General features: G+C 35.8%; 1 long non-coding RNA gene across 1 annotated transcript; it reads left to right on the top strand.

Moving 5' to 3' along the window:
* The first annotated feature begins 4,221 nt into the window (after nt 1-4,221).
* On the top strand, nt 4,222-9,319 carry LOC131480743 (uncharacterized). Its single transcript, XR_009245775.1, has 3 exons — nt 4,222-4,267; nt 5,975-6,059; nt 9,186-9,319. It is a non-coding gene; the product is annotated as an uncharacterized LOC131480743 (long non-coding RNA).
* The last annotated feature ends 221 nt before the right edge of the window (nt 9,320-9,540 follow it).

Here is a 9,540-nt window from a genome sequence, read left to right on the forward strand (position 1 = left end):
TTTTAGGAAACGCATGAAAAGCTGGAGAGTTGCAAATTCAACGTACAGGATGACGTTTTCTTTTTAGAAAAACAATTAGAAAAAGAGAAATCTGAACATTTTGAGCGACACGCATTGGTAAGACTTTTTGTATTCAATGAAAATATTATAAAATGCTAATGGGTTTCAAAATGTAATTTTATTGGCCAAAGTATAACATGTACTATACAAAAAGGTAAGGAATATAGAGGTCAAAAAATGGAGAGCACCATTTTCCAGATCCTCTGTTTTCCCTTCCTTAGATGCCATATGTGAAGTAGGGTTTTTTTTTGCATATTTTCTTACAGAACTTTCTACATTCACTACTGATGTAGGCCATATAAATCATTTATGTTGAATGATCACATAGACACTGTATAGTTTTTATTCATTAAAAATTTTGGTTAGGACATTGTAAATATGAGCAGTTAAAATCATGATGTGTGTAAGGTGTAATGTACATTATGTACCTTAAGTGTTGTGAAGTATCAAAGTTGAGATGTGGCATCTTGAAAATTGGAGGGATTTAGTAAATACTTCTCTACTAACTGATACTTTCTTTCCAGGCAAAACAAAGCATCCAGACCCTGGATGATGAAAGAAAATTCCTCCAATCACAAATTGCTGCAGTAAGTTGAATTTGTCTTAACACTTGTAGGTCTGTTGCTTTTGCAAATAAATTAAATTTGATTGTTGCTTTTATTATTCAGGGATACTATTTGATGTTAGGGTTTCAGAGGTAGATGATCTTCAGTTTACACACACATATAAGGCACTTGATGAAAGTTTATTGTAACACTGTACACATATTTGAAAAGCTGTTGCTATATACTGAGTCCTGTTGAAGATGCTTGGTGTTTAACATATTAAGGCAGAAAAACTCTCATAAAGTTAGCTTTTAGTGGATGAGATACAGAATACATTGTTCACAAAATTTGCTATGCAATACATGGACATTGATAACAGGTTATGTCATTTGTCCAAGGTTACATGGCAAATTGGTGGCAGAACTATACTCTGATTCTAGGTTCTTTCTTCCTGCTATGCTGGGCTGCCTCTGTTGGCATGTTGTTTCCATGCTTTAGGATGCTTTAGCTGTTGTCCACGTGGATATACTAGGGAGTCCATGAAGATGATCTATTGTGTTATGTTAATTGTTACTGACTTAATATGTTTTATACTTAGGCTATAACAACAACCAAGAGCTTTCAAACACATTTGGATATAATTAAGGTATTGTTTGAAAATTTGCAGCTTCACGAAAGCTTGAAACAGGTTTGTACTCTATAGAGACTCTAGCTTTCAGCTATGTCATTAGAAGCACTTTGGGCATACTTGTGACCAACAACATATTAAGACCTAGAGTAGATATTTTTTCTTGTTATTATCAGAGTAGGACACTTTCTTTACCCACTTGCAAGTGTATATTTTAGGGAGGGGTACACAAGTGTATATTCTTCTGCTACTCTTTCCTGGGAGTGAAAGTAAACCAGCATATTTTATACCTTGGCAATCACAGCAGATAGCAGTTACATCCAAACCTTATCTGAGGTTTAATGGCACACGTGATTCTCGAGGTAGATAAAATGAGGACTTTATATTTATCCTTTTCTTCCCCATTTATATAGGTAAGATACACTCATTCACATGTATTTTTTTTCCCAGTAACTTGATAGTTTTTCAGTGGGAAACTTTACATATGATCAATAATTGCATTATCAGAATTCTGTAAGTGCTGTATCTGGGTCTTGTAATAGGATTACATTTTCTGTCTCACCAACATTTTCTTTAACATAATTATTTTGTTTCCTATATAGCTATTCATAATTCATCAATACACTGTTTTCAAGAGATGTAAATCTTATAAAATGTGTTTATTTGAGAGGTGGAGATAGAGAAAGTTCTTATCTTCTTGGTTACTCCCCAAATAGTTGTAATTTTAGGCTGAGCCAGGCCAACACTCAGAACTGGGAGCTCACTCTTGGTCTGCCATGTAGGCAGCAGGGATCCACCTTCACAAACCATCACCTACTGAGTCTTCAGGGTTGTATTTATTGGAAAGAGGAAACTGGGTGGACAGAGACTTGAGCCGCTTCATTATCAGAGATACTGGATGTGGATGTCGAGTGGCGCCTTGTTACATGAGAGGCTCAATCCAATTCTTCTTCTTTTTCTTCTTCTTCTTCCTCCTCCCTCATCCCCGCTCCTCCCCCCTCCTCCCCCCTCCCTCCACCCCCTCCTCCTCCTCCCTCCCCCTCCTCCTCCTCCCTCCCCCTCCTCCCTTCTCCTTCTTCCTTTTTTTTTTTTTTTGCTGATGCTCTTGCTGGCTTTTTTTTTTTGCCTTCAGACTATTTAATTTTTGCGGAGTGTTACCAAATTAATCTGACTTTAGGCATTCCCATTTTTATGTCTTAGCTTCTGAGGTCTACTGAGTTTATTACTATTTTTCTGTCACTTTCCATGTTTTGTTTTTACAGTCATCTTTGATGCATTTCCTATTTTACCTATTAAACACTATGCCTCTAAAATAACAAAAAGCAGCAATCTTTTGTCATCTTAATGTCAAGAGCAAGTGATGGTCAACCCAGTGATAAGCTTCTGATAGAATCAAAAATACACTTTTCTATTAAAAAAAATGACTTAGATGGCATTACTTGTTAGAACTACTTTTATGTAGTTTTAATTATCAGTGTTCCTGAAACAAATTATTGTAATAATGATCATTCACTAACCTTTTATTACTGCATGTTTACATCACTTTTTAGCAGTGTATTAGATAGCATCTAGTCACTAAATTTGATGATTTTTCCTTGGTTTCAATTTTTTATTATTTTTATTGCAAAGTCAGATACTTTGAGAGGAAGGGAGACAGGAAGATCCTCCATCCATTGATTCACTCCCCAAGTGGCCGCAATAGCTGGAGTTGAGCTGATCTGAAGCCAGGAGTCAGGAGCCAGGAACCTCTTCTAGGTCTCCCACACAGGTGCAGGGTCCCAAGGCTTTGGGCCATCCTTACCTGCTTTTCCCAGGCCACAAGCAGGGAGCTGGATGGAAGGCAAGCCTGCCAGGATTAGAACTAGTGCCCATATGGGATCCAGGCGCATTCAAAACAAGGACTTTAACTACTAGGCTATCACTCCAGGCCATTTAATTTCAGTTTTTTAGGGCTTACTTTTATTTGAAAAGCATGTTTACAAGAGAGACATGTAGTGTTATAGAGAAAGAGAGACCTTTTCCTCTCTGGTTGACTCCCCAAATGGCTGCAATAGCTGGAGCTTCTTCTGGATCTCCTGTATGGATTCAAGGGCCCAAGAATTTAAGCCATCCCAGACTGCTTTCCCAGGATATAAGCAGGGAGCTGGATCAGAAATGGAGCCACCAGTACTTGATTGGATACCCCCAGGGGATGCAGGTCTTTCAAGTGGAGGCCTGACTGTCTGTGCCACAGCACGGGCCCCAGTATTCATTTTATTTTGCCTGTTTGCCATCACCTGATTCTTTGGTAATTTTACAGAAAAGGATTTTTGGGGGTGTGATTGTGTAGGATATTCTCCAATGAAGGGCCAGTTTGGCAGAGAAATTTAATGTTTATTGTTTGATGGTAAATTTATGAAGTGTAAGATGTTTCTTTCATATGTATATGGAAAATTTCTTTCATGAATTTATACCTTTTTTTTACTTATCTACATAGTTTCTTTTTTCAGCCTAAGTTTGTTACTTTTAAATAAAGGATTTTCTTTCTAGGACAGGCAAAGTAACAGAATGGCAGAGGGATAGAGGAAAATGGAGAGAGATGTGTTTCCAACCATTTTATAGAAAAAAATTCATACTATTAAAAATTTGCATGGATTTTAAAGAATTTTTAGTGACAAACTTATCCCTAGTCATTTTACATGAACTTTGTAAAGTATCTGTGTTTTTGTCTCAGAAAACTTTTGATTTTATATAGATATGTAAATGAGTTAAAGAATACTTAAGCCTATTATTTTATACTACCCCAATTTGAAAATTCTTTGCAATAGGAGTCATCTTTCCTGTCTTTTTTATGTCTGTTATTGACATACCAGCCTTGTAAATGCATCTGTTTACAAACATGTATGATGAATTGCATTTTTTGTTGTGATTTTAGCTTATTGGAGAAGCTAAAATATCAAAACAAGAGCTGAGTGGACTTAAAGAGAAAAAGACACTTATATGCACTACAATACTGACAGACCAACCTATCAATGACAATGAAAATCAAATTGAGGTAAATGACTCTACTGATGCGTGTGACTGAGTTGGATAGAATTGTATCTTAACTTAGAAACTTAAAAACTTTATTTTCCAAACAAAATAAACTGAAGCAAATCATTGCAATGGCAAATTATGAATTAAATTGCTAGGCTGGAATCTTGACAATATTCTTACTGTCATATAGCTTGCCCTCTGCACCCACAATTTCCACAGCTATAGATTCAGCAAACTGTGCATCAGATCTATTTGAAAAAAAAAAATGTATTGTGTCTGGCAGATTCTTCTTCTTGTACTTATTCTCTAAATATATAATGCTATCACTATTTCCATAACAGAGTTACTAAGTATCATTAGCAGAATAGAACTGAGTTAAAATGTAGGCATTTATGGACTGTTTGTGAATAATGCACTATTGTGCATAAGAGACTTGAACATATGTGGATTTTTGCATTTGTGAGTTAGAAGGCTTGTCCTTGAACCCTTCTTTTCGTGGATGCCATGTGAGAAATGTATTGTTTAACTTTTTCTCTAAGCTCAAAGATTGAAAGACCTTGAAATACATGTTAAACAGAACAATAATGAGATAGTATCCTAGCACTGTGTGCAAAGCTGTAGACCTTTTCGTTTGGTGCCTCAGACTCTTAAAAGTGTGAGGCAACTGAAGGATGGAAATTGTAGAGCAGAATAGATTTAAGTGGGGCTTTCCAGAGAAATATACGACACAGTCATGTGATATTTTTGTTACAGTGCTAGAAAATTTTTCTGCAATTCAAGAAAAAACTACCCAATGCTGGGAAACATCTCATGTTCTAATTTGAATACTTCTTAAGAATGTATTTTATCTCAGCTGAACTCCTCATTTATGTTTTCTTTTTAATACATTAAAATTTGTAATCTTTATATCACAGATTGGTCATTATATAAAATATATACATTATGTTAATGATCAGTTTTATTTGTAGCAGATAATCATCTCATACATCATTTTGCCATTTTAAAATATGGATTTAGCAAGAATGAACTATTATAAGATGTTTCATTAAGAATCACTAGTTTTGGTTTTATCTTATAGAACTTAATAGCCACAACAGCCTTGCCTGGACTTTGTTGTAGCCAGCAGCCAGGAACTCCATCTGAATGTCCAATCAAGGTGGCAGGGATGCTTCTGCTTGCACCACCTGTTGGTGCGGCGTTTAGGGGTGAATATGGTCATGGAGGAGAACTAAGAAGAAGTTGGAATCGGGAGATGTAGTGAGGATGGGAACCCAGGCATTCAGATGAGAATATGGGCATCTCAATGGGCTTCTTAACTATTGTGCCAAATACCTACTCTAGGTAGATTTATTTAAAAAGTGTAATTGTACATCCACAAGAAATACATTTGGGCTGGTATTGTGGTACTGTAGGTGAAGCTACCACATACATGAGCATCTCATAGCTCCTTGGTGCAGTGTACCTGGAAAGGCAACAGAAAGATGGCCCAATTACTTGGACCTCTGCCACCCATGTGGGAGACCCAGATGGAGGTCCTGGCTCCTGGCTTCAGAATGTTGTGATAATTTGAGTAGCAAACCCATAAATGGAAGAGTGTTTGTCTTCTCCTCTCTGTTGACTTTGAAATAAAGAAGTAAATCAATCTTAAGAGAAAAGAAATAATAAATGCAATAGTGTAAGTTATTACCTTCTGTCTTTTTTTTAAATCTCTGAACACTTTCTAAAGATGGAAAATTGCTCTGCCATCCTTGGAGAAGATATTACCGATGATGACAGTGTGGAACAAGACATGACGAGTGACTCAGAAAACGGTACTCCCTTAGGTATTAAGTCAGGATTCATCTTTTTGATAAAATGATGGCTACTTCTTTGGGTTGTTCGCCTGCAGTCCTTGTTTTTGATACACTGTGCTTTGGCATGTCTGCAACACAGTGTCATTGTCTCCATTTACATTTACCTTCAGCTGGAACACCTTCAACCAATCCCTTCAACTCCTTAGAGAGACTTGTAGTCTCCTTCCCTACTGTTCTTCTCACAGCTGATACATGTCTTCCTTACAGCAGTAAGGAAAAAATTAATACCATAATCATTTCAGTGCTTGCTTCTCTCCCTATTGTAGGCTAAACAAATGGGTAGGTGACATGCTCAAAATATGAGTGCTACATAAAGCACTAATTCATAGCTCAAGATTTTATTAAGTTAAATCGTTACACTACTTTGGATCATCACAGTAATTTTTACCATTACCCATTGCAGTTGACCTTCCAAAAACTGGGTTAGCTGAAGCCATTCACTGTGTTCTCAAACCAGTTCTGATGACTTTGTTGTTTTTCTTTTAGTGATATCTAGGAGCTGGCATTGTGGCACAGTGTTTCAAGGTGCCACCTGCAATGCTGGCATCAGTATGAAAACTTGTTTGAGTCCTGCCTGCCATACTTCCTTTCCAGCTTCCCGCTAAAGTAGCTAGAAAGACAGTGGGAAATGGAAGATGAAAGCACCTGTGTCCCTGCTTCCCACAAGGGAGACCTGGAAAGAGCTCTGCGTTCCTGGATGCTGTTTGTCCCAGCCCTGACTGTTGATGTGTTAGGGATGTGAAGCAGCAGAAGAAAGTTTGGTCTCTGTCTCTGGTTCTCCTTTACTCTCCCTCACTCTCTATAACTCGGCCATTCAAAGAAATACATCTTAGAAAATATTTTATTTTGAAATTGTTAGAGATTTACAGGAAATTTAAAAGTAATATAGACAGATCTCATGTTCCTTACAACAAGTTTCCTTCCTTGATAGTTCTTCCAAATGTTATGCTTTTCCCCACTGAACTACAGCACAAGTAATAAATACATTCATGAAGAAAGATGTGATTTTTAAATTGTGAAGGATTTCTGTATTTATTGATTTACTGAAAATGAACACTGACAGACAAAAGAGATGGGTGTTGAGAGATCTTTTATTACTGATTCAGTCCCCAAATGCCCATATCAGCTGGGGTTGGACCAAACAAAAAACCAGGAATTGATCCAGGTCTCCTAAGTGGTTGGCCTGAACCCACGAATTTGAACTTTCATCTGTTGACTCCCTGGTATATTAATAGGAAACTGGACTGGAAGTGGAAGGTGTACTTAAAATGGTGTGTGTATGTGTGTGTGTGTGTGTGTGTGTGTGTGTGTGTGTGTGTGTGCTTTTGTGCGTGTGTGATATAGCGATATTATGGCAAGAGAAAATTGCTTCTCATAGTAGGCTTATTTAGTAAGGGGAATGTTGCACGATTTTAGGCTTGAAACTGACTTGTTTTGAATCTCACATTTATTATGTCTTTTTTTTTCCTGCAAGTATACAACTTATAAAAAAACTGAATTTATGGGTGAGACAAATTAAGAGGTTAACAAAAAAACTAAATATAAAGTGATATTTATAACATTTCTTTTACAGTCAGTTTTAAGTTTGAAGTTTTAAGTTGGGTTTTAAAAAGCATCTCATTTAAAAATTTTAATTCACAGAATTTACATTAGTAAAGTATTGAAGGAAATATTTGAATGTCAATAATGATCATTTTTGAATAGAGAAGCATGGGCAGTTTATAATCTAATCTGTATTTTCAAAATACTACACTAAATGAGCATTATCTCTAATAATGAAACACTGTTTTATAAATAATTCTCGGGCCTGGTGCGGTGGCCTAGTCCTCACCTTGAACGCACCTGCATCCCATATGGGCTCTGGTTTTAATCTTGGCAGCTCCACTTCCCCTCCAGCTCCCAACTTGTGGCCTGGGAAAACAGCTGAGGTTGGTCTAAAGCCTTGGGATCCTGCACCCACGTGGGAGACCTAGAGGAAGTTCCTGGCTTCTGGGTTCATATTGGCTCAGCTCTGGCCATTGTGGTCACTTGGGGAGTAAATCATTGGACAGAAGATCTTCCTCTCTGTCTCTCCTCCTCTCTGTATATCTGGTTTTGCAATAAAAATAAATAAATCTTTAAAAAAAAAAGAAAATACTCAACATCAATTTAATAATTGTTTTTAGCAGTGGAATAAGTAGCTTAACTTTTAAAATGAGTTGCAAAAGTTTTTTAAAAGTACAGATATACATAGTTTTGTGTGTATTCAATCATTTATTTTTAAGATATTTACTTAAAAATTCCTTGCATTTTCATTTAAATAAGTTGTGAGTATTTTAGGATAGTTATATACTCAATACACGTAATTACTAAAATTTTTGACTTACTAATACGATTTTGTATTTTTTCTTTTCATTAAGTTTGTGGCAGTGATTTAGTTTGTGGTAGTGATTCATGCCACATTTTGGAAAATATATCTTTCCTTCATTCTATCATCAAATAATACACTGATTTTGAAGCACTCAGATTATTTAGAATTGGTAGTTTTCATTTTTATAGATTACTGTAGGTGAATTAGCAGTTGAAGGTAGGTTAAAGTTTATACTTTTCTCTCAGACATAGTTTGGTTTAAGTCTAGAGGACATCTGAGTCTTTATTAGCCATAAGGTCTAAATTCCTTATATGATTTATAACACATATTATGTTTAAGCCTAAAAGTTATTGCTGAATAGAAATATAATACTATTGAGAGGCAAATTCTTTACTAGATAAAATGGATATTACTGATTGTTATGGAAATAGTTTAAGGAAGTATTGAAAAAAATGCTTTTAAAAGCCTTTTGTAATGGATGTTAGCTTCTAGGTTGAATAATAGATGCTAAATTCAATGGTGGTTTTTGAGGATTGTATAAGAAAATATGAAACAATATTTAAAATAGTAGATCTAGATCTTTAAACTATTGAAAAGCATTAGATGTTCTATTGTTGGAGCCATTTTAATTTTGTTAATTTTGTTATTAACTTATTAATTTGGTAACTTTTGCCCTCAGATGTTAGTGTGTAGCTTAAAATATTCCTTCTGTTATGACCTAAAATTTTCTTTAGAACATATTGAAAATCATCTGACTGAACAAATACCTTTGAAGTCAGAAGGGACACAATTTGGAAGTGAAATTGGGACACATCCGCAGGAAGTCCCAATGATGACTGAAGTATATCAAGGAAATGACATGATGCCATGCAGGTAATAAAAATCATTGCCAACTCCATTGGATGACAAGTAAAATACCCTTTGAAAGCATAGTCATATATTGTATGTTCAAATTTCTGTGATTACTGAATATTCTTAATTTATGATTAGATTTGCTCATTCATTTTTTAGGGTGGAATACTGTTCACCCATTGGAAAGTCTGATATTCTACCATCTGCAAGAAAGTGGTCCCAAACCATCTACCATTA

This window comes from Ochotona princeps, chromosome 7 (genome assembly GCF_030435755.1).
Source record: "Ochotona princeps isolate mOchPri1 chromosome 7, mOchPri1.hap1, whole genome shotgun sequence".
Lineage (NCBI taxonomy): Eukaryota > Metazoa > Chordata > Mammalia > Lagomorpha > Ochotonidae > Ochotona > Ochotona princeps.